The sequence below is a fragment of the Xenopus laevis genome, chromosome 1S (assembly GCF_017654675.1).
Source record: "Xenopus laevis strain J_2021 chromosome 1S, Xenopus_laevis_v10.1, whole genome shotgun sequence".
Classification (NCBI taxonomy): domain Eukaryota; kingdom Metazoa; phylum Chordata; class Amphibia; order Anura; family Pipidae; genus Xenopus; species Xenopus laevis.
The window spans coordinates 105,067,699-105,092,361 of NC_054372.1; the positions used below are offsets into that span (position 1 = coordinate 105,067,699).

At 40.5% G+C, this 24,663-nt stretch overlaps 1 long non-coding RNA gene across 1 annotated transcript; it reads left to right on the forward strand.

Moving 5' to 3' along the window:
- The first annotated feature begins 1 nt into the window (after window position 1).
- On the forward strand, window positions 2-14,506 carry LOC121399416. Its single transcript, XR_005965003.1, has 3 exons — window positions 2-1,230; window positions 1,560-1,634; window positions 14,455-14,506. It is a non-coding gene; the product is annotated as an uncharacterized LOC121399416 (long non-coding RNA).
- The last annotated feature ends 10,157 nt before the right edge of the window (window positions 14,507-24,663 follow it).

The window sequence follows — 24,663 nt, forward strand, 5'->3', positions numbered from 1 at the left end:
AAAATGGCAAGCGGCCATGTTGGAAGTTCTATCAGCTAGAGTTCTTGGATTAGGATGTAGTGTCATGCCTGTAGCCCTAACTATTGGCAGGACAAGTTTCCGTCTGTAGTTTCAGAGATGGTCTGGATAAATAAACTACGATATTAAGAATTTGTAATGGACAATTGCTTAGAATTATATCTTATTATTCAAATTTGTTTTGTGTGGGTGTCCATTGCCTTTGTGGCTGCACTAGCCTGATGATAAGGCTGGTGAAAAGTCAAAGTTTAAGCAAGCAGCAACCAATACATTACATTTTGACACTTACACTGGCATTTGAATCTTGAATGTCATTTGTAAAAAATGCCAGCTGGTTTTACGTTTCATGCTCTGGGGGTAACTTTTACTTTACTAAGAAAGGTTTATGCCATATGACATATGATCAGAGGTGTTCTATTAATGACTAATATGTATAGGATTAGCAAGGTATGTAGAAAAAAAACTAAATGAAAAAGATAGCTACAAATTTTCTTGACTGTCACTTCCTGAAAACAGGGCACAACACCTGCATTATATTTGTTAGAAGAACCCCTAAAAATAAGTTTACCCTCTACTTTAGTAACATTCATAATAATCAGAGATGTGTATCTGTTTTAAAGATTGCTAAAATGTGCAGTTTTTTAAAGACAATTTCTGGAAACTGCCTCAAAGCTAACATTCTACTGCATTTTATATTCCACATGTTCTATGGAACAGAATAAAAGTGTCACAGTTTGATGCCTAGTATGCATAGTATACAAAACTACTTGGCATATAGTCATTTAATGAATGTTAGCTTTAATTGTAAGGTCATTATGATGTTTGATTAATTATGCCTTTTTTATTATTTGAACTGATATCCTAAGAAATGTTTCCTATTATAGGGGGAAATGAGGTTTAGTTTATTTTTAACACTGGAGAATAACCTGTAAAAAAAAGCAGCTATTTTAAGGTAATTACTAAGTTGTCACTAGTGTTAAGAAAAGTACATTTAGGGTGCAATTTTAGTGTGTAACCAACAGAGGGAGCAAAAGAGAAAGGGTGCAATTTTATTGTGTGGCCACCAGAGGGAGAGACAGGGAAACGCCCCAGAAATCCTTCCAGAGGGGTGCGGCCAAAGGCTATAAAAGGAGGGTGGGACCGAGGCTTATGTTTAGAATAGGAAAGAAGCCGACAGAAGTGCGCCACCTAGGAGACACCACCTGCAAACAAGTAAGTAGAGAGGGTGCGGCTTAGTCAGTGTCGGGTCAGTTGTGTTATTGCTCCCAGTGGTTGTGTGAGTGAGTTTAGATTAGTCAGAATGGGAACAATCACATTGTAAATCACATGAATGTTCTGCTCAGATGGTTGTGTTCTTTATATCGACTCAATACATTCAACAGGAGTTCTAGTGTATCTTCTCTTAGTGGTGGCACCAATACAAATTCTAAAGACAAATCTACTAACTCCGTCACTTGGGTTGTTTGTGAAAATGTTTTGGAAGTTTAGAAATTAGGCATAGTTTCCTTTTTTTGACTTTTTTTTTTTTTTAACAATAACAGAAAGCAGCACAAGATATTAAATCCCAAATTTCAGCTGAATCAGCCATTCGATGTCATTGTTGTTAACCCCAGAAGGTATGTTCTTAAACCTGGTTCTGTAGAAAATTTTAACTCCCTTCTGTATTATCATAACAGCAGAAAATGCAGAACATTTATAGGGCATCTTGGTTTTTATTTGCTTGTGGTGCCTGCGGGTATTGGGATTATCTGCCTTCATTTTACACGTGGGAATTAAATAGTATATTCACTTGAGCTGTTTGTGAAAATATTTTTAGAATATTTTAGAAATTACAGACATACCGTTTACTTTTTTTTTTTATAAAATGTTTTTTTTGTTTTTATTCAAACAATCACATGCAGAACAACAACAGCGATGTTATACATGAGGTACAGCATAATATCAAAACATAACATGGGGTATGGGGGGGAAACTACCTGTTTCCCTATTGCTCATTTCATGTTTTGTACGTAGTCTAATCCAGATCTTCCTTGTGTTAACCATGGTCCCCATACTTTATATTTTGTTGTTTCCCCTTTTCTCATGCGTAAGTTTGTATAGAGGAAGTACCATGTTTATTATAGTGGGTTTTTCCTCCCCATCCAATGCGTAAGGATCGTTTTCCTACCATAGTAATGTAGGGTTTTTACTAAGATACGTGTAGCTTTGCTTGTATTTGGGAGGTCTTCTATAACATCTAGTAGCACCTGCTTGGGTTCCGTTGTCAGAGGCAGCCCCAGATCATCGCCCATGTATATTACTATTTTGCCCCAATATTTTTGATGCATGGGTATTACCACCACACGTGAAACCAGTGGGCAGGGGCTTGGTTACATCTATGACATCTGTCATTTGTTCTTTGTCCTATTTGGTGAAGTTTTTTGGGCATTATGTATACCCTGTGCAGGAACTTGCACTGAATAAGTTTGTCCCTGAGGGCAGGTGGGTATATGGGTCCTCAGTGGCATCTTTCCATTTCTCTGTCGTTAAATCGGGTATATTTACTTGTCACTTTAGGTAAAGTGTTGGAAGTTTAGAGTCTTGGGTGCTCATAAGTGCTATATAGACTCTGGACTCTGTTTGTTTTTTTTTTTTTTAAAATCCCAAATCCCACGCTGCGGACAGCCGGATATATGTAGTTTTTACCTGCGATTTCTCATTCACTTCCTTTATCTTATGGACATCCGACACGTCGCATGCGTGTCATCGCATGCCAACAGATTGCTCCTTGGCGCACCGTGGAGTTAAGCCTTTAGTCTACTAGAAAATCATGTAAACATTAAATGAACCCAATAGACTGGTTCTGTTTCCATTAAAAGGGTTGTTCATCTTTGACTTTTATTATGAAGCAGAGAGTGATATTCTGAGACAATTTGCAATTGGTTTTCATTTTTTATTATTTGTGGTTATTTGGCTTTTTATTCAGTTTGCAGTGTCAGCAATCTGGTTGCTAGGGTCCAAATTACCCTAGCAACCATGCATTGATTTGAATGAGAATATGGAATATTAAAGGGGAGGGTCAGAACAGAAAGATGAGTAATAAAATGTAGCAATAATAATAAATGTGTAGCTTTAGAGAGGATTTGTTTTTAGATGGGATCAGTGACCCCCTTTTGAAAGCTAGAAAGAGTCGGGAGAGGAAGGCAAATAATTCACAAGTTATAAAAAAAAATAAAAAAAAATAATGAAGACAAATTGAAAAGTAGCTTAGAATTGGCCATTCTAGAACATACTAAAAGTTAACCTGAAGGCGAACCACCCCTTTAATGACTAATTATATCTTAATTGGGATCAAGTTCATGGTGCTGCTTTATTATTTACATAGAAAAATGAAATTATTTTAAAAAATTTGGATTATTTCATTATAATGGAATCAATGGGAGACTGCCATTCCGTAATTCTGAGCTTTCTGGATATTGGGTTTCCGGATAACTAATCCAATACCTGTACTACAAATGCAAAGTATAAAGCACAACGGAAAGTGACAAACTGGAATCTAAAAATGTAGTTATGTGCATTATCCACAAATATATAATGCACAATAAAGTATCACAATTATTTATTTAAAATATTCATACATTTTTACAAAAAAGAGGAAACCATAGAAAATTGCAGGAGAGAACCAGAAGCCAATAGTAACAAGATACTTCCCACTCTTTATTCATTCCACCAGATATGTCTTATTGTTTTCAAATGCTAAATCCAATATGCCTCCTTCATAGATAATCTTTTTTTTATCAGAAGACCCGAATTTAAAAAAGCATGCAGTTATCTTTGATTCTAACTAGTAATGGTCCAATATTTTGGGGGGGAATATCTCAATTAGGAGAATTATCCCAAGACCTACATGTAATTAGGCTGTGTTTCCTGAGGTTTTAACTTGATTAGACAGTTTAACATATCCTATAAGGGGATATAACCAGATACTATAGGGGAAGCATAAGCGCATTAGCAAAATCTACCTTCACTTGCCAGAGACATACATTTAGACATGGCCCGATGACCTGACAATATTTTGCTGATACATAATATTTTAAAAAGTTACCTTTCCAGCTCTGCTATATTTGGGACTCCATCTCAGGAAAAAAATATTTTTGTAGCCCCAGGGAAAGTAGAAAATCCTCTTAATCACAGCTCCATACTCCGAACAGTGCCCAAGTTATGTGATTTTTTTTTTTTTTTTTTTTAGTAACTGAAGTCATATTAGCTATAACTTTGAGCTATAGTAGCCTTATAATAGGTTAATAAAATTTCAGTTTAAGGTGTACTGTAGAACTGTTTGGCCAGAGGAGGAAGAGGATAGGGACCTGATGATGCCCCGCTCCCCGCGCTGCTCCTTCACCAAAGACCCATACAAGGCGGTCGGGTTGGGTCGGCAGGAGCACATTGGTGAAGCCCCCTACTCGTACATCGCGCTGATCACATAGTCCATCCTGCCCCAAGAAGCCCGCTGCTTGACAAGAGGTGAGGCACAGACTCTACCAGACCCTTTCCCAGCGCGGCTGGGATGCTACTCCTGAAGGTTGAGAGGACGTGGCTGAGCTGGAGCTGCCGCTAGCCATCTCTCCCAGGGTAGAAGCTCATGCCTTGGCCTGTGGGAGCGTTATCCGCAGGGCTTCCCAGTCGCATGCTGTCTGTAGAATAGCCAGGGAGGAGAAATCGAACGCCGCAGGATGGATGGTCCCCTTTTCTGAAGAGGGGAAGCGGAGTTTTGGTAAGTTATTTCTTAATAAAGACTTTGTAATTTTAAAGTATAATTTGTCTTGGTGTTTTTTTTTTTTTTTTGATGTTACTGGTCCTTTAAGGTTTTCTGGCAGATATGGGCCTCCTTTAGCCACTGAATTTGAACTAGTTCTTTTGGTCAAGGCTGTTCAGATATTAAATGTGCCTGGCAGAAAATCCAATGCACTGAGGTCTATGTATAACGCCAATAGATAATTATTTTGTATGGGCCGGTCTTGTGCCAGCCTTGTGCCACACATGTATTATGCCTCTCCAGCTTTTCTCTTCCTATATCAGCTGTATATTTACTAACAGTAAAATAGGAGAGCCTTGCTTGTTAAAAATATTTTGTTTATTAGTACAGGTAGGGCACCTGTTATCCGGAATGCTCGGGACCTGGGGTTTTCTGGATAATGGATCTTTCTGTAATTTGGATCTTCATACCTTGTCTACTAGAAAACCATGTAAACATTAAATAAACCCAATAGGCTGGTTATGCTTCCAATAAGGATTAATTGTATATTGGCTGGGATCAAGTACAAGCTACTGTTTTATTACAGAGAAAAAGGAAATCATTTTTAAAAATTTGGATAAAATGGAGTCTATGGGAGACAGCATTACCATAATTTGGAGCTTTCTGGATAACTGGGTTCTGAATAAAGGGTCCCATACCTGTATCTCCTGTCATTTTTACTATTTACTGGAGAAGCTGTTCAAGGCAAGCACAGGTAATGGGATCCATTATCTGGTAATGGGATCCATTATCTGGAAACCCGTTATCCAGAAATGTCCTAATTATGGAAATACCATCTCCCATAGACTTCATTTTAGCAAAATAATCCAAGTAAAAATGATATTTTTCTCTGTAATAATAAAACAGTAGCTTGTACTTGATCCAAACTAAGATATAATTAATCCTTGCTGGAAGCATAACCAGCCAATTGGGTTTATTAATGTTTACATGATTCTCTAGTAGACATCTGGTATGAAGATCTAAATGAAGGAAAGATCAGGCCCAGAGTATTCTGGATAACAGGTCCCATACCTGTAATATAGCAACGTGCTCCCATGCAGAAATGTGAATTTGATTGTCTAGGCTTCTAGGTTTAGGAAAGTTTATGGTCTAATCTAAAATGATTCTTTGAACGTTTAAAAAAGAACAAAAGCCCTAAACAATGGGTGGTGCCAAATTTTAATTACCTTATACCCTGGGCTGGTGCTCCTGTTAGCAAAAAACTGCACCAGCATGGGGCACTTGTGAGCAAGAGATCCTCCTCTTCCCTTCTTTCTTCAAAACCCAGCAGACAACACATGGGCAGTATAGCGGAAAGGGCAGGGTTTTTTTTGCACCTTTTGACTCTACTGCACATGCACACCCATGCAAATAAAGAAGAGAGAAAAACAATTGGTCACTCACTAGTGTCCTGGACCGTGCAGTTTTCTGCTAAGAGAAGCTCTGGCCTGGGGTATCAGGTAAGTAATTTCAATCCTTAGGGATTACCTAACATTTGGCACCCCATATGTTTGCTTTGGGAAGCCTAGCATGCATGTATTGTAAAGTTGGTTTTGTATATTGTGGAAATTATATTTCCTTTTTTCTGTGTTCATAACCATATTGGCACAGGTACTTGTGGAAGATTAGTGATACACAGTTACTACTTATCCATGCTAACTTTTCAGATACATAAATGACCCCCAGAATCATTGTCATGTATAGTACATTATTCTCATTATTTTGCGGAACTGAAAGACATTTGTCTTTTAGCTCTAGCCAGCTAAGATAATCACATGAATTGATTATAAATGTCAGTGGTGCACTCTAAACTTAACATATTGTTACCTGCTTGCATTCAGCCCACCCCTCACATAGCAGCTGGGTTCCTACAGACAATCTCTGCCTTTGACCGCCTATCCTTTAATTTACTTGCCAATAATCTTCTCAAAAGCAACCTTATTATTATTGCCTTGACAGTCTCTGATAAGATAACAACACCAAGTGCTCAGCATTTCTTCAAGTCAACATTTAGCTGTTTATCGGTTTGTTCTAATACTGTATATAATATTTCAATTTGGTTTTGATTTTATAATATTCAGCTTTACAATAAAAGGCACACACAAAATTAGTCTGACTGTGGCATACCGTTGCTAGAAAGTGTTATAGGTTTTTCAATTGACTATGCAAAATCAAGAGTCCTTTGTCATTTTGATTCTTATAAGCCAGTTATCCTAAAAATATTCTTAGCAAAGTTTGTGAGTACAGGACCAGATGCTGGTTTTTAGTTCCAAAGATATTGCTTGAAAGGGGGGGGGGGGTTACTAGCAGGGCTTAACATAAAGTATCTATCATGAATACAGGTCAAATGCATTTAATTTGGTAACTGGAGAATCTTGGTGTGGTATAGTGATATATAAAGGCCTGCATAAGTGATTTAATGGGCATTCTTCGAGCTTTGAGTTATTGTACATTCCTGGTATTTATAGATTTTGGTACAAAATATTTAATTGTGATGGATCTTTGAGCAAAGTTGACAAATACATATCATTTATCCTTGGAAAAGTAGAACAGATGATTTATTTTTTTTTTTTTTTTTTAGGGATGCACCGAAACCACTATTTTGGATTCGGCCGACCCCCCCGAATCCTAGGATTCGGATTTGGTTCGGCCGAATCCTGCTGAAAAAGCCCGAATCCCGAACCGAATCCTGGATTCGATGCATCCCTAGCTTTTTTTGAACATTTAGCTTTGCATGGACTCCATCAGAAAGTAGTAATATCCAGAATATAGATGATTTAAAAAATCCTTTCACTACCCCAGAATACAAACACAGCTGTATGCAAAAATGGGAAAATCTCATAGGTTGATTGGAAGAATGGTATGCAATCTGGGACACTACCAAAAGGGGGGGGGGGTTACTTGCATTAGACAAAAGGATGACATTTATAAAATCCTTATAGATGTGTAACAGGTGAATGGGTCAGGTATTCCCAAAACCTTCCCTTGGGTTACTATCCACTGGTTTCAGTACCTTGGCAAGGGGTCCAACTCCCAGCAACTCCTGTTAGACAATATAATTAGACTGTTTATCCTTATGTGGGGCCCCCCGCTTATGGTATGGAGGAAAGGATTACCGCACTGGTATAAGCACACAGCAGTCACTCTTGATAAACTTTGGCACCAGTGATTTTTTAAAACAGTCAAACGATTTGTTGAACTGATGGTACACTTCTCAATATTTAGTCACATATTCAAGATGTATGCTCAGATGGTACACTCCACGAAGCAAGTAGTGGCAGCAGGTTATTTACACACAATTGTATTACTCACGGTTACTGTCTGAACTCCTTGTTGGAGCCTTAGCTGCTCACTAACTGTCCCTCCTATAGTGACCTATTACAGTTTCTGACCAGACACTGACATCAGACCCTCCCAGATACACACCACCTCCTCCAACTGTTCAGAGGACCCCAGGCTTTTACATTTGGGATGATCTAACTTGATACCTAGTAGTATGTGGGAAATAAAATGCTGCAGGGTGGATGTTTTGAGGTTACTTTTCGAAATGTCGCCAAAATCACCAAATTTAGGTTTGCGGCTTGGTGCTTTGGAGTAGAAAGACATGTATACCCAATTTGGATTAGGGAGAATGTGTAATTTTTTTCGAAATTATATTGTTTTCCGGATGTGAACATACTTTTTTTTCCCCTATCTTTGCCCCTGCCCCCAAAACCATGTAAAAGTGTTCAATTTTAAAATATCTGGAAAGCTCAAATGAGTTGTTTACATTTTGGGGCTCCTATATGCCACATACTTGTGTAAATCTATACATACTGGGCATCAAACTGTTCAGTGGACTCATGGCATTCATATTTAGGGTGTTTTTACATTGGTACCTAATGTGTGAGAAAATAAAGAATTGTTATAAAACCAGCCAGTTCTTGTTGCTAGCCCAGGTCCATGGTAATTTATACTCTACAGTAACTCCTCCAAAGGTTATATAAAATCACACAATGCTGAATATTTCTTGTCTTAATTCACTTAATAGATTTTGCAGTGTCCAGTACAAATAACTCAAATAGGATATTCTTATTAGAAAGCTTCATGTAATCCATAGGGCCAAGTCAGCTTGAATTGACTCTTTCCTTTAAATCTGGCTGATGGATTCAGGGTTAAACTGGGCTGGTGGGAGACCAGAAAAAAACCCAATTGGCCCCAGACCTGGTGGGCCTTCTCCGACTGAGGCCCCGATTACCCCGCCCCCCCCATCAGGACATGTGGGCGCTGGCCCTCCTTCCCGTTTCCATTGTGGCTGCAAGGACGACACGAGTTAGATTGTTGCAATTGATGGATAGCCACTTTATTTTTAAAAGGAATGTTAACTGTGCAATGGTAATGTTTCTCTGGTTGAATGGGTATGAGAACTGGCAATTGGTGACTTCTGACTTTTTTGTGCTGATGAGTTCTAGTTCTTTATCGATCAATTTACAAAAATGGGGGGGATGTGGAAGCACTCTAAAGGCTGTTATAATATAATGGAAGTGCAAGTTTTAATGCACATTCCCTGGTACCCTGTCTCAAAAGTAAGTTTACAAAACAGGGGTATTTACTTACAAAGTTATGATCATAAATTTGAAAAGCCACCATACCACGTCAAGGTAAACCCCATATGGCGGTCCCTAACTTGTTTGCCTCTGGCCATAGTGTAAAAAGTCTTAGTGTCTGTTGAACCTTGGTTTCAGTATGAAGGATCTATCCTCCCCCACCAGTATGCTCCCATACTTTTAAAAATGGAGGTTGGTTTGGACAATTCCTCTCCCTTAAAACCCGCATACTGGCGGGAGAGGTTAGATCCTTCATACTGAAACCAAGGTTCAACAGACACTGATTACAGATAATGCTACTATGCAGAGAAGTAAGACTTTTTATACTATGGCCAGAGGCAAACGAGTTAGGGACCGCCATATGGGGTTTAGAAAAAATGGTCTGAAAAATGGTCTGGCAATAAAAGTTCATAATATCTGTGCTTCATAGTTGTGACATCCCTCTCATGTACTATAAGGGAAAATGTACCCCCAACTTTAAATTATAAGGACATTAGAAGTCACTTAGGGGTTTCGATGACCGTATTAAGGCTCGCGGCTACTGGCTGAGTTATACAGGGAACTGTATCATTGAGTATTATAAGGGTTACTGTTCCCCTTACTTTAAATGATAAGGATATTCAAATTCACTCAGTGGCTCTGTGACCATATAAAGGAACAAGGCTTTGGGCTGAGTTCAGGTCATGTATTACAAGGGATTCTGTATCACTTTTTATAAATTTTATACTGGGGAATCTGAGTATCACTCATGTATTATAAGGGATAATGTACCCCCCTACTTTAAATGATAAGGATATTCGATGTCACTGAGGGGTTGTGGGACCATATAAAGGTACAAGGCTGCAGGTTGAGTTTTATACAGGGGACTCTGAGCATCACTCATGTATTATAAGGGATAATGTAACTGAAGGGTTAAGTTATTAGGCTCAATGTTGGAGGCTTAGTTATACAAGAAATTCTGCCAATCACTCATGTATTGTAAGGGGTACTGCTTCCTCCGTACTGTAACTGATAAGGATAGTAATAGGCACTGGTTTTGTTACCATATGTTACCATACCAAGGCACAAGGCTACATGCCGAGTTAAACAGGCAACACTGAGCATCACTCCTATATTACAAGAGATAATGTACCCCCCTACTGTATTAGGATAAGGATATTGGAAGTCACTGAGTGGTTCTGATACCATATAAAAGCACAAGGCTGCAGGTTTCATTATACAGGGAACTCTTGACAATCACTCATTTTTTTATAAGGGATAATGGAACTACTGTTCTGTGACTATATAAAGGCACAATGCTACAGGCAAAAATTGTTCATGTATTATAAGGGATATTCTACACCCATTATAAATTAGGATATTAAAAGTTAATGAGGTTCATTTATAAACATTGGGCAAATTTGCACCTGGGCAGTTTCCCACAGCAGATGTTTGCTTCCATTGTTCTCCTTGTAGCTGCCTGGAAAAATCTAATCACTGATTCGTTGCTATGGGTTACTGCCCAGGTGCAAATTTGCCCAGTGTTTATAAATGAGCCCCACTGATGGGTATTTTTATGCAAGGATCTTAGCATATCACTCATTTATAATAAGGGATAATTTCTCTCTTGCATTACTTGATAAGGAATTTAGATTTCACTGAGGTGAAATTAATTTATCATAAGGGATACTGTACCTCTTGTGTAAATAAGGATATTAGAATTCACTGAGGGGTTCTGTGACCATATAAAGACACAAGGCTTTAGGCTAAGTTATACAGGGATCTCTGAGTATTGCTCATGTATTATAAGGTTTAACGCACCCCCTACTGCAAATGCTAAGAATATTAGAAGTCACTGAAGGGTTCTGTGACCATATACAGACACACAGTTCTTTGTTCAACTCAGTCTGCAACTGTCAGTTTTGTATTATAATGGATATTGTACCTCCTAATGTAAATTATAAGAATACTAGATACTGAGGGGTTCTGTGACCATATAAAGGCACAGGGCTACAGGCTGAGATATTCAAGGAACTCTGTGTGTCACTCATGTATTATAATGGATAATATCCCCCTACTTTAAATTATAAGGATATTAGAAGTCACTGAGGGGTTCCCTGGCCATATAAAGGCACAAGGCTGCAGATTGAGCTATACAGGGGAATCTGAGTATCACTCATGTATTGCATGTGATAATGTATAAATTATAAGGATGTTAAAACTCTCTGAGGGCTTCTGTGACCATTTCAAGGCATAGGGCTGCAGGCTTAGTTATAAAGGGAACACTCTGTCTTGTGCTATAAGAGATAATGTACATCCATCTCTCGTATTATGGATAAGGTACCCTTACTGTAAATCATATGGATTTTAGAAGTCACTTAGGGGTTTTGTGACCATATAAAGGCACAACGCTATAGGAGGAGTTATACAGAGGACAAGGAGTATCACTGCTATATTATAAGGGATAATGCCCCCCCCACCCCAGGCTGAGTTATAAAGGGAACATTGTGTATCACTTACATATTATAAGGGGTAATGTACCCCCTATCGTACATTAAAGGATATTGGAAGTCACTGATGGTTTGTGACCATGTAAGGGCACAAGGCTACAGACTGAGATATGAAGAGTACTATCACTCATTGATTATATGTATATACTGTACTTCCTACTTTAAGTATTTTATAATGGGTTCTGTGACCATAAAAGACTATGATTTATAAAGTGGACTTTGACTATCAGTCATGTTAAGTGATATTGTACCCCAACTGTAAATTGTAAGGTTCTGTGACTATATAAAGGCACAATTTGAAGGCTTAGTTATACAGGGAACTCTGGGTATCCATCACTTTTTGTAAGAGATAATACCCCCTACTGTAAATGATAAGGATATAAGAAGTCAGGGGGTCTGTGACCATATAAAGGCGCATGGCTGCTGGCTGTGTTATTCAGGGGACTTTGGGGCAAATTCACTAAGCGCCGAACGCTAGCGTTAATTCGCTAGCGTTTGGCATTTTCGTTACTGCGCAAATTCACTAACGAACGCTGGCGTAGTTTCGCTAGTGTTCTCACCCTTACGCCTGCCGAATTTTCGCTAGCGAAGTAACTACGCAAATTCACTAACGCGTGCAGTGTACTGAACGCTACCTTTTACGCTAGACTTCCTTTGCCACCTCAGACCTGGCGAAGCGCAATAGAGTAGATAGGGATTGCTTCAAAAAAAGTCAAAATTTTTTCTAAGTCCCAAAAAATGCTGGTGTGTTTTCTCCATTATGGGTGTTAGGCTGAAAAAATGGAAAAAATTTTTGGGGCTCCCCTCCTTCCCCCCTACATTTCCTGACTCATGGCAACTTACCTAGACAGTGGGCACATGTGTAGGGCAAAATAAAAATTTTATTTGATGTTTTGAAGCTTTTCTAGCCATTTGTACGTATTCCTCCATTGAAATTTGAATTTGGCGCCGTATGCAAATTAGCCTTCGCTAGCGCAACTTCGCAAACTTACGCTACCCCTGTGCGCAACTTCGGATTTTAGTGAATTTGCGGAGCGCTGGCGAAAATACGCCTGGCGCAACTTCGAAACTTAGTGAATTTGCCCCACTGAGTATAACTTTTGTAGTATAGGCGATAATGTATTCCTCTTTTAAGCCATAATCACTTACCATATCACTTATATGCAGTATAAGGGATAAGGTACCCACTACTGTTAATGATAAGAATAGTAGATGTCACTATGTGGTTCTCTGACCATATAAAGACATAAGTTGCTGGATGTGATATATATGCGGAACTCTTGGTATCTCATATTTTAAGGGATAATGTTGCCCCACTGTAAATTGTAAGGATATTGGATGTCGCTGAGGAGCTCTCTAACCTTATAAATGCACAAGACTGCAGATTGAGTTATATAGGGGACTCTGAGAATCACTCATTTTTACTTTACGGGATAAGGTACCCCCTACTGTAAAATGATTTGGATATTAGATGTCATGGAGGGGTTGTGTGACCATATAGCAGCACAAAGCTGCAGGCTGAATTATACATGGAACGGTGGGTATCACAAATCTATTATAAGGGATAATGTCCCTGTTACTGGAAATAATAAGGATATTAGAAGTCACTGAGGCCTTTTGTCACAATATAAAGGAACAAGGCTGTAGGCTATGTTGTACAGGGAACTCTCTATATAATATAAGTGATAATGTACTCCCTGCTTTAAACAAGGATATTGGATTTCACCTAGGTGTTTTGTGACCATAAAAAGTCTCAAGTCTGCAGGCTGAGTTATACAGGGATCTCTGAATTACATTCATGTTTTAAAAAGGCTACTGTAGTTCCACAGTATGTCACTGAGTGGTTTTATGACCATATAAAAACACCAAGTTGCAAGCTGAATTTTACAGGAACATTTTTCATTTTTATAATTTTCCCTTTCCCCCCCCTAAAACTGATGTCATAGGGTGACTTTTGCCTTGAGTATTCTGAACACTAACCACGCTATCTGATCAGTTATCTTATTGATTTGCCTAATTGTATTTGTTTGTTTTTTTGTTGATTTTTTTTTTTTTGCAGTTTTTTTCTTACATTGCTTTGCAGTTTCACAGTTTGCAGTAGAAATACATAATCGCCCATTATGGAGTCATGATGATGTATAGTTTACAAAATGATATGGTTTTCAGGGGTCACTTTAATTGTTTGTAGCTTTTATTCCACATAAATCTTTATATTTAATTTATAAATGAGTGTTAATGTAAGCCATCAAATAAGTATGTACAAGGTAGATTTTGTCTTTACATGTTATGTACTTCAATAAGCCTATGTACATTGGGTATCAAACTGTTCAGGGGACCCCAGTCTTTCATATGTGGGGTGTTTTATATTGGTACCTAATAGTATGTGGTAGATAAGATGCTACAAGGTAAAAGTTATGAAGTGATTTTTGTAACTGTCACCAAAATCGCCAAATTTAGGAAAGACTTGTGGCTTGGTGCTTTGGAGTAGAAAGAAAGAAATTCTGAAAATATATGGTTTTCTGGGGTGAATGTACATTTTTCTATCTTTGTCCCACAAATTAATGCTGTAAATGTGTTGATTTTGCAGTACCTGAAATGACCTACCATGTGGGGGGGGGGTCTTCAAAGCCGCAAAAAGAGCTGAAGTCACGAAAAGACGCGAAGTTGAAGTCCTGAAGCCTCGAAAGGAGTAAGGTCCACTGAACAATGTGTTTTTACATTTTATTAAACCCCTGGCTACCAATGTATTATGTTAATACTATATAGGCCCCTGACCACCAATGTTTCTTTTTGACTTTTAAGAGGGGGCCATGGCCACCAATGTTTTGTTTTTTTTTATTTTTATTTTTTTTAAAGTTTTTTTGGGGATCCTGGTGCAAAGGTTTTTGTTTAATTTATAGGGGGAGGGCCCTGGCCACCAGTGATTTTTTTTTTTTTTTTTTTTTTTTTTTTTAACTTGACCACTAATTATGGGGGGCCCTGACCACCAATGATTTTTTTTAAAAAGGGACCCTGGCCAACAATGTTTTTGTTTTAACCACCATGGCTTTTTATAAATTATGTGTGGGGAGGTTAGTTTTTAGCGCTGACGTCTATGTGGGCTTTTTACTAGGGATGCACCAAATCCAAGATTCTGTTCGGAATTCGGCCAGGATTCAACCTTTTTCAGCAGGATTCGGCTGAATCCTTCTGCCCAGCTGAACCGAATCCTAATTTGCATATGCAAATTAGGGGTGGGGAGGGAAATCACATGAGTTTGTCAGAAAACAAATTAGGGTTCGGTGTTCGGCCGAATCTTTCACAAAGGATTCGGGGGTTCAGTCGAATCGAAAATAGTGGGTTCGGCGCATCTCTACTTTTTGCTGTGGTGTGGGCTTGGCAGAATCTGGGGTGGGCCTTGGGCACTGGGCTGGGGTTCTAACCATATAAAGACACAAGGTGGCAGGCTGAGTTATACAGGGGACTATCACTCATAAGGGATAATGCACCCCCTACTTTAAATGATAAGGTTGTTAGATGTCACTGACTGGCTCTGTGACAATATAAAGGCACAAGGCTGTAGACTAAGTTATACATTGGACCCTGAGTATTACACAGGTATTATATGGTATTGTGTCCCCTACCGTAAATGATAAGAATATTAGCTGTCACTGAGGGGTTCTGTCACCATATAAAGGCACAAGGCTGCAGGCTGAGTTATACAGGGATCTCTCTGTACAGGCTCTGAGCAAACTTACTGACTGTTCCAGCTAAACTGTGCTTAGTACAGGGGGATACCTATTCTGCCATAGTTTTATGGGATCTTTCTCTACAGGCTATGAGAAATTTTAGGGGACTGTTCCTGCTGAATTGTGCTTAGTAAGGAGGAATATGCTGCCATAGGTTTATGCGATCTCTCTGTACAGGCTATGAGCAAACTAGCAAATGTAGGGACTGTTCCTTCTGAATTGTGCTTAGTACAGGGAATGCCTATGCTGCTATAGTTTTTGGGGAACTCTGTACAGTCTATGAGCAAAGTAGGAAACTTAGTAGACTGTTCCTGCTGAATTGTGCTTAGTACAGGGGAATTCCTATGCCGCCATAGTTTTTATGGGCTCTCTGTGTATAGGCTATGAGCAAATTTAGGGACTGTTCCTGCTGAATTGTGCTTAGTTCAGGGGAATACCTATGCTGCCATTTCTGAAACATTTTTGCTGGCGTGGTGTTCTCTTCTTCCCGCAAAGGGGATGCGCCGTCACCTAGTAGAGCAGTCCAGGCATAGTGTTCCAGCCTGGCGGCTGCATCTGGGCTTTCTCTCTGGGTCTTGTTGCCACCCATAGTGTGAAGTGGTGTCGGGTATGCCATACTTATAGGATTTGAGCTTCTAGCCAGTTGCCACCGGGGTATTCAGGATAGTTGTCACGGAGCTCCAGAACACACATCTGCTCAGCGCCCCGTGCAGACCACACACGAGTAGTTTCTTTTTAGTTTTATTATGCAAGTAATCGGAATGTGTTTTCTCAGCCTGGTGTAAAGCTGCCAGGGTAGTAGGGGAGAGATGCTGTTGCACATGAGAGCTAAGATTGTCAGCTTGTAAAACTGTATAATGATGGAGCAGGCACTCATGGAACAATCTTTAAGACAGACATGTAAAAAGAATGTACCTTTGAGTTCTGAATAAACTACGTTCTTTTTACACATCTGTCGAAGATTGTTCCATGAGTGCCTGCTCCATCATAATACCGTTTTCATCTGCTCCCCTAGCTGAAGGTTCAGGGTGGTGCACCTGGACCTCCTCTATTTCTTGGTGAGTTAATACTTTTGATACCTCATTTTGTGTTATTATTTGCAGAGCAGCTGGGAGGATTATCTGCAAAGCAGCTGGATAATATTTGGAGCAGCTGGATTATCTTCAGAGCAGTTTTGAGGATTATCTACAGAGTGGTAGGGAGGATTATCTTCAGAGCGGCTGTAAAGATTATATTTAGAAGGATTTAGAGTTTTCTCTGCAGAGCGTCTGGAAGATTTCTCTGCAGAGTTCCTGGGAGGAGCAGCTGGAATATCTTCAAATAGGCTCGATAATCTTTAGAGCGGCTGGATTATCTTAAGAGGGTCTTGGAAGATTACCTTCAGAGCGGCCGGAGTATCTTCAGAGCGGCTGGGAGGATTATCTGCAGAAAGAGCGCCACTCCCAACATGCTGTTGTGACTGTAGAGGTAGGAAAGTGCGTCACTGTATGTCTACATCTAATTACATTTTAAATATGCCATGTAACAGGCCCATTGCTACTTCGGGCCTGTTATTCACTGCTTATGCCTTAATTTAGAAGATTGTCTTTATTAGATCACAACCAATCTTAAAGGAGAAGGAAAACTAGTGACCTATCTATCTATCTATCTATTGGGACTTAATCCCTTAGCCACAACGCCCCATAATACTGTATTGTAATAAGTAAACACATTTCAAAATATCAATACAAGGCCATATTTATTTACCACCATGCCATGTCGTACTGGTTAAAAACAAATTAAAAACAAGCAGCGCTGCATGTAGGAAGAGGGATCCCTCTATGAGATATGCTGTCACCCCACATTCCTTAGATAATGTTCCTGCTGAATTATGCTTAGTACAGGGGAATACCTATGCTGCCATCATTTTATGGGATCTCTCTATACAAGATTTAATCAAACATTAGTGCTTTTCCCGCTGAACTGTGCTTAGTACAGAGGAATTCCTATGCTTCCAAAGTTTTATGGGATCTCTCTGTGCAGGCTATGAGCAAAAATAGGGGACTGTTCCTGCTGATTGTACTTAGTTCAAGGGAATACCTTGCTTCCATAGTTGAATGGGATCTCTCTGTAGAGTTTATGAGCAAACTTAGGGACTGCTCCTGCTGAATTGTGCTTAGTACAGCGGAATAAATATGCTGCAATCGTTTTATGCAATCTCTCTGTAGAGGGCAGTGATCGGAGTTCCCTCTGACCCATGCAATTTGACCCATGACTTTCAACCCATGATCTTTGACCCGTGAACATTGACCACCATCATTGTGGTTGCTGATCTTAGCTTTGGGGGCTCTTGCAACCATCTGCTTTGTCAGAATTCCCTCATTTGACCCAATACCTTTGACCCATGACCTATGACCACCATAATGGTTGTCACTTGTCTGCCTTGGTGGCTCTTGCAGCCACCTGCTTTGACAGACTTCCCTCTGACCCATGACCTTTGACTCATGCCACTTTAAACATGACCATTGACCGTTATGAGGTACGCTTATCTGCCCTGTGGGCTCTTGCAGCCATCTGCTTTGGCAGAGTGCTATCTGACCCATGGCCTTTGACCCATGACCTTTGATCACCACAATGGTTGTCACTTGTCTGCCTTGGTGGCTCTTGCCACCGCCTGCTTAGTCAGAGACCCATGACCTTTGACGCATGACCTTTGAGCACCATCATTAGGTTCGCTTATCTGCCTTGGGGACTGTTGCAGTCATGTTCTTTGGTGGAGTGCCCTTTGACCCATGTCATTAAACCAATTATCTTTAAACCATGAACTTTGACCAACATTTGCTCTTGTGGGGTCCCCTTTGCCCCATGCTCCCTTAACTCTGCTCACTTCAATTCCCCTAACTGTTTAATCAAAAGCTCAACTATCTAACCCAAGCATCTTCCTTTATGGATATTTCAGCCTTCTGCTTTGATGGAGTACCTTTTAACCCATGCCCTTTGACACATGCAATTTACCTATGACCTTAAACCCAAGCCCTTTGACCGCCATAATGAGGTTCACTAATTCATGTGCTAGGTTACCCTGCATGACCCCTTACTCTGATCTTACTCACTTCACCCTCTCTTCCTGGTTAACCTAACCCTCAAATTTTGCACATGACCTTTGACTCATGACCATTGACCGTCATCATGAGGTATACTCATCTGCCATGTGGGCTCTTGCAGCCATCTGCTTTGTCAGAGTGCCCTGTGACCCATGCCATTTTACACATGACCTTTGACCCATGACAGTTGACTGTTATCATGAGGTATGCTCATCTGCCCTGTGGGCTCTTGCAGCATCTGCTTTGGCGGAGTGCCTGCTGACCCATTACCTTTGACCCATACAATTTGACCACCACAATGGTTATCACTTGTCTGCCTTAGTGGCTGTTGCCACCATCTGCTTTGAGGGAGTTCCCTCTGATCCATGCAATTTGGTCTCCATCATGGGGTTTGCTTATTCCTCTGCTAGGCCATCCAGTCAGACCCCTAGCTGTGCCCTTATTCTAACGGAGGTCTTTTTTTTGTAAACACCAATTTATATTCTTTGTATCTTATGCATGACCTTTAACCCATGCTCTTTATTGCAACAGGTGATACCAGCCTGCCTTCACCCTGCTAGTAAGCACCAAGTTAAAATCTGAGTATGGAAGTCAAACAAAAATGTAACAATATCCCTCCAGTTTCTTCGTGTGATCAGCACAACATAATTTGCAGCTGTACCTTTACTTGGACGGCCTTCAATGCCATTAGACCTTCGACTTTTGACACATGACCTTCATGACAGCCATCATGGGGTTTTCTTATCAGCTGTGGGGGCTCTTGCAGCCATCTGCTTTGGTGGAGTGCCCTCTGACCTATGACCTTTGACCCATGACCATTGACCGTCATCATGAGGTACGCTCACCTGCCATGTGGGTTCTTGCAGCCATCTGCTTTGTCAGAGTCCCTTTTGACCCATGACCTTTGACCCATGACCATTGACCATCATCATGAGGCACACTCATCTGCCATGTGGGTTCTTGCAGCCTTCTGCTTTGGCGGAGTTGCTTACGTTTCTTCAAGGGCACTCTTGCAGCCATCTGCTTTGGCGGAGTACACTCTTTTGACCCATGCCATTTGACCTTTGACCATTGACTGCCATAATGGTTGTCATTTGTCTGCCTTGGTGTGGCTCTTGCAGCCTTCTGCTTTGTCAGAGTCCCCTCTGACCCATGACCTTGCCGCCATCTGCTTTGAGGGAGTTACCCCTGATTCATGACCTTTGAACCATGACCTTTGACCACCATCATAGGGTTCGATATGTGCAGCCATATGCTTTGGTGGATTGCCCTCTGACCCAAACATTTGACCAATGCCATTTGACCCATGACCTTTGTCCCATGCCATTTGACACATGATCTTTGACCCATGAACATTGACTATCATCACGGTGGTCGGCTGCCATTGTTTTATGGGAACTCTCTATACAGGTGATGAGTAAACTTAGGCACTGTTCCTGCTGAATTGTGCTTAGTACAGGGGAATTCCTATGCTGCCATATTTTTTGAGATCTCTCTGACAGGCTATGAGCAAAGTTTGGGAATGTTCCTGCTGAATTGTGCTTATTACAGGGGATTGCCTATGCTGCCATAGTTATGGGAACTCTGTTCAGGCTGTGAGCAACTTATGGACTGTTCCTGCTGAATTGTGCTTCCCTATTTTTTGAGATCTCTCTGTACAGTCTAAAAGCAAACTTAGGCATTCCTGAGCTGCCTGTTTTCCTTGTTGTCCAGTTTGGATGCCAGGGTTGGGTTTTGGCTTTGTAGAGTGTGCACTTGTACCCCCAGGGGGTTGCACATGTCCTCTAATCTTTAGATCCTTCTCTCCGCTCCAGTTGTCCTCTGTGTCAGTGTCTGGAGGTCATCTTGTAGGAGGGAGAGGTCGGTCTTAACCACCTCCTATTTTTACAGATAGGGCTGCCCAGCAATTGTTTATTGCGGTGAATAGCAGCCTGGTCTTAAAGCATTGTGCCACCTAGATTCAGTGCATAAAGCTTAGTTCAAAGGAATACCTATACTTTTTAAAAATGACTGCCTTTTTCTCTAATAATAAAACAATGTCTTGTACTTGATGGTAACTAAGTTAAAGTTTATATGTTTTTAGCAGAATAATAGTTCAAAGGAATACCTATACTTTTTAAAAATGACTGCCCTTTTCTCTAATAATAAAACAATGTCTTGTACTTGATGGTAACTAAGTTAAAGTTTATATATTTTTAGCAGAATTAAGAGATGGAGATCAAAATCCCTTCTACGGCTGGACAAGATTATACAGAAAATAGAATTTATGCAAATCTCTCTCAAAATGTTTTCCCTGCTGGTAATAAAAAGTTCCTTAAGTTACCTGCATTTTGGGAAAAAAGTGCAGAGTATGTTTTCCGACTGGCGATTTACTTTATTGTCGGTGGCAGAACAACCCGGATGCACCCAAAGAAGGAGAGAGCAATGGAGGGGAGGAGAATGCGACGAAGGGTGGGTAAAGAAAGCAATGTAGGGAAGGGTGACGAGGGAGGGGAGAGCAAAGGGCTAGGGGAAGGTAGAAGACCTTTTTAATGGTAGCTCCCAGCACCCCCTTTCATTGAGTCGTAGGACCTGCCTCTTCTGCCTGCTCCTAGTTCTGGCCCTGGCCAGTGGAAAAACATTTCAGGGATATGTTTCACCCATGGTAGCACAAATTTAAACGTGGGCATCATATCATCCAGTGTGCCATTTGTCTTTAAAGGCATTCACAAGTTATTGCAGTGTAATTACCAACTTCTGCTCCTAGATGGCAGTGTAGAGTTGTGTTGGATCTATGTTACCTGTATATATAGTGTTTGGCCACTAGAGGGAGTGAGAGTAGTGAAACACATAGAAAGGGGTGGAGTTTAGAAGAGAATAGGAGACAAGCCACAGGCTTCATCCTGTGATGCACATCTACTGAAGAAGCCACCTTGCAGGAGAACCACAACCAGGACCCAAGTGAGTAGGAAGTGTGAGGCTCAGTTAGCATAGGTTTAGTTTTCTTATAGTGCACTGTAGCAGTGTTATGAGTCAGGTCAGGACAGTGAGCCAGAGGTTTTTGTGTGGGCTAAAGGGTTATGGGCTCATATTGGTGGTTGTGTGTATTTTGCAAATAAAAGTCTATGATTCTGTGGGGTGAACCTACAGTTAGTGGGAGTTTTGGACTTGGAACCTAAAGTATGTTGGTTTCTAAAGTGACCTTCAATTTGATATTTTCTCCTTCATTTTTTTAGTCTATATCTTGTTACAGAAATGGAATTGTACAAAAATTATGTCAGATTTGAAAAGTTTATGTTGTCAAAAAAAAACCATAATATAGGTTTTTTAATGGATTTTTTTACATTTGTCTTTATCAGGAGTATGCAAATAAGAAGCAGAAGAAAAGAGAAGGATATAGCAGAAGGGATAGAAGAGAGATCAGAAGACAGAGGAAGACGTTTGCCTGGGACACTCTCATGGTAAGTATTATGGCTTTGGTCGGTACAGAACATGTTTGTATTTAGTCCAGCATTGCTGTGGGAGATATTGGGGGGTTGATATTGTGGGTTATTTTTGCATAGAGCCCATTTTTTAGGTTTTTAGTGTGATGTGGTTGGTGTAAAATTCTACAGAAGGTTTTTTTCATGTTGTATATTTTGTGGCAGTTCTAGGACCACTTGCTTAATTTGTTTTACAGGTATGGGATCTGTTATCTGGAAACCTGTAATCCAGAAAGCTCTGAATGTCAAGAAGGCTTTCTCCCATAGACTCCATTTTATTCAAATTATCCAAAATTTTAAAAACCGTTTTCTTTTTTCTCTGTAATAATTAAACAGTACCTTGTACTTGATCCAAACTAAGTGATAATGAATCCTTATTTGAAGCAAAATCAGCCTATTGGGTTTATTTATTGTTTAAATGAATTTCTAGTAGACTAAAGGTATGAGGATTCAAATTACGGAAAGGTTTGTTACCAGAAAACCCTGAGCATTCTGGATAACAGGTCCCATACCTGTACTGAAGATTTCTACCAGTTGGGGAGCTAGGATTGCCTGGATGCTAATTTGGATAAATAGGATAATGATTTTTTGTTCTTTAAGAAAGGAATTTGGAAGTTGGCCCAATTAAGCAATTACTTTTGAGACCTCATTTTGTGTGATTTGCAGAGGGTTGGCAGGGCCCGAATTTCTTCCCCCGGCCGCCCCTAGGCCGCGCGGTCCGACCAGGCGGCCCGCGCGTCCTATCGCCCGCCTTCCCAGCGCGCCGGCGAAAAAACGCCCCTATTTTTTGCCACCCCTAGGGCCCGGGCCTATGCGGCTTTTGCGCAAATCCGGGCCTGGCCGTTGGGAGTATTATCTTTGGAGCGGCTGGGAGTATTATCTTCGGAGCGACTGGGAGGAGTATCTTCAGATCGTCTGGGTGGATTATCTTCAGAGTGCCTGGATTATTTTTGGAGCCCCTTTGAGGATTATCTTCAGAGCACCTTGGAGGATTATCTTCAGAGCAGATGGATTATCTTCAGAGCGGCTTGAGGATTATCTTCAGAGTGGCTTGATTATCTTCCGAGAGGTTGGATTATCTTCAGGTCGGATGGGAGGATTACCGTCAGAACGGCTGGGAGTGTATCTTCAGGCTATTGACACATGTGGATTTTCACAGAGGTTCGCAACGCGGTTTAAAAAAAAAAAAAAATGTCTAAGATTGAAACTGCCCTAGCCGTACTCTTCTATGGCGAGAGGTCTGGCTTTTTTTTTTAAAACTTACACTTGCACTGAAACGCCGCCCGAACCATCCGCACGTGTATCCATAAGCCTCAAGCTGCTGGCGGAGAATTAATTCGGAAAGCTGTGAGGATTATTGTTTCATGATTTGGAATGGGAGATTATCTCCAGAGCCGGTTTGAGTCATGATCTTCAGACGCTGGCTGGGGAGATTGATATTCAGTGTCCGGATGGGCAGGATTTCTTCATTGCGACTCTCCTGCAGAGGATTATTTCTCATATGGACTACAGTGAATTATCCGCAGGTGCAGTATGGAGGATTATCTTCAGGCAGCTGGCGGAGGATCATCTCAGAGCGATTGAGAGGAAACTGAGAGGAATAATTTAAATGCTTTTGGGAGGATTTCTTTGTGTGATTGAGCAAACGATGATCCCTAATTAGGATTGATGTGCTAACTTATTCCACAGATGTCATATGGGCAGGATTATTTCCAGAGCGGGGGTGTAGCTGGATTATCTTCATAGGCCTGCTGGACGGATTATCTGCAAAGTGTTCTTAGGAAGGATTAATTTAGGACGCTGGAGGATTATACTTCAGGAGTGCTGTAGAGCGTACGCCAATTTTTGGTGCTTTTTGTAAATTGGCACTCCGAGGGGCGCCAGAGCACAACCCAAGCCTCTCATTAAAGGATGGTTACACCTCAAACAACTAGTTGTTTTTCCGATAGATCACCCAGAAATAACTGACATTTTAATGTATTTCTATTTTCACCTATGGGTGTCGCAAGTATTTTCAAATATTTGACAGTTGTAAAGTGTCATTTTTACCTTCCTGAAGCAGCCCTGGGGTCGCCGACTCTGTAACTGTTCTAAATGATACAGTTAGTCGCATAACATTTTCTTATCTTTGTCCCTTGCTGCAGCAGAATCTCTGGGTTCATCTACAGGCAGCTGTCTAGACATTGATACAATAGATTTGCTACATACTTCAGACATGTGCGGCAGAACTGTCATCAAGCTTAACTGTTACCAAAATTTGTAACAGTTCAGGTCTGCACCTGATTTACTGAGCTGCCTTAGAATCAAACCACCGAGATCAGGAACATTCAACTTTCCATCAAATAATGGAAAGTAATTGAAAAAGTTTGCAGTTCCATGGGAATAATCTAAAAACAAGATTGAAAAAAGTCTTTGGAGGTGAACAACCCCTTTACAGAGGGTCCAGTAATCCATAATATCCTCTCTGAGCGCAGCGTCGGTGTGATTCTCGGCTCAGATCGTAACTGTGACTCATCAGATCTCC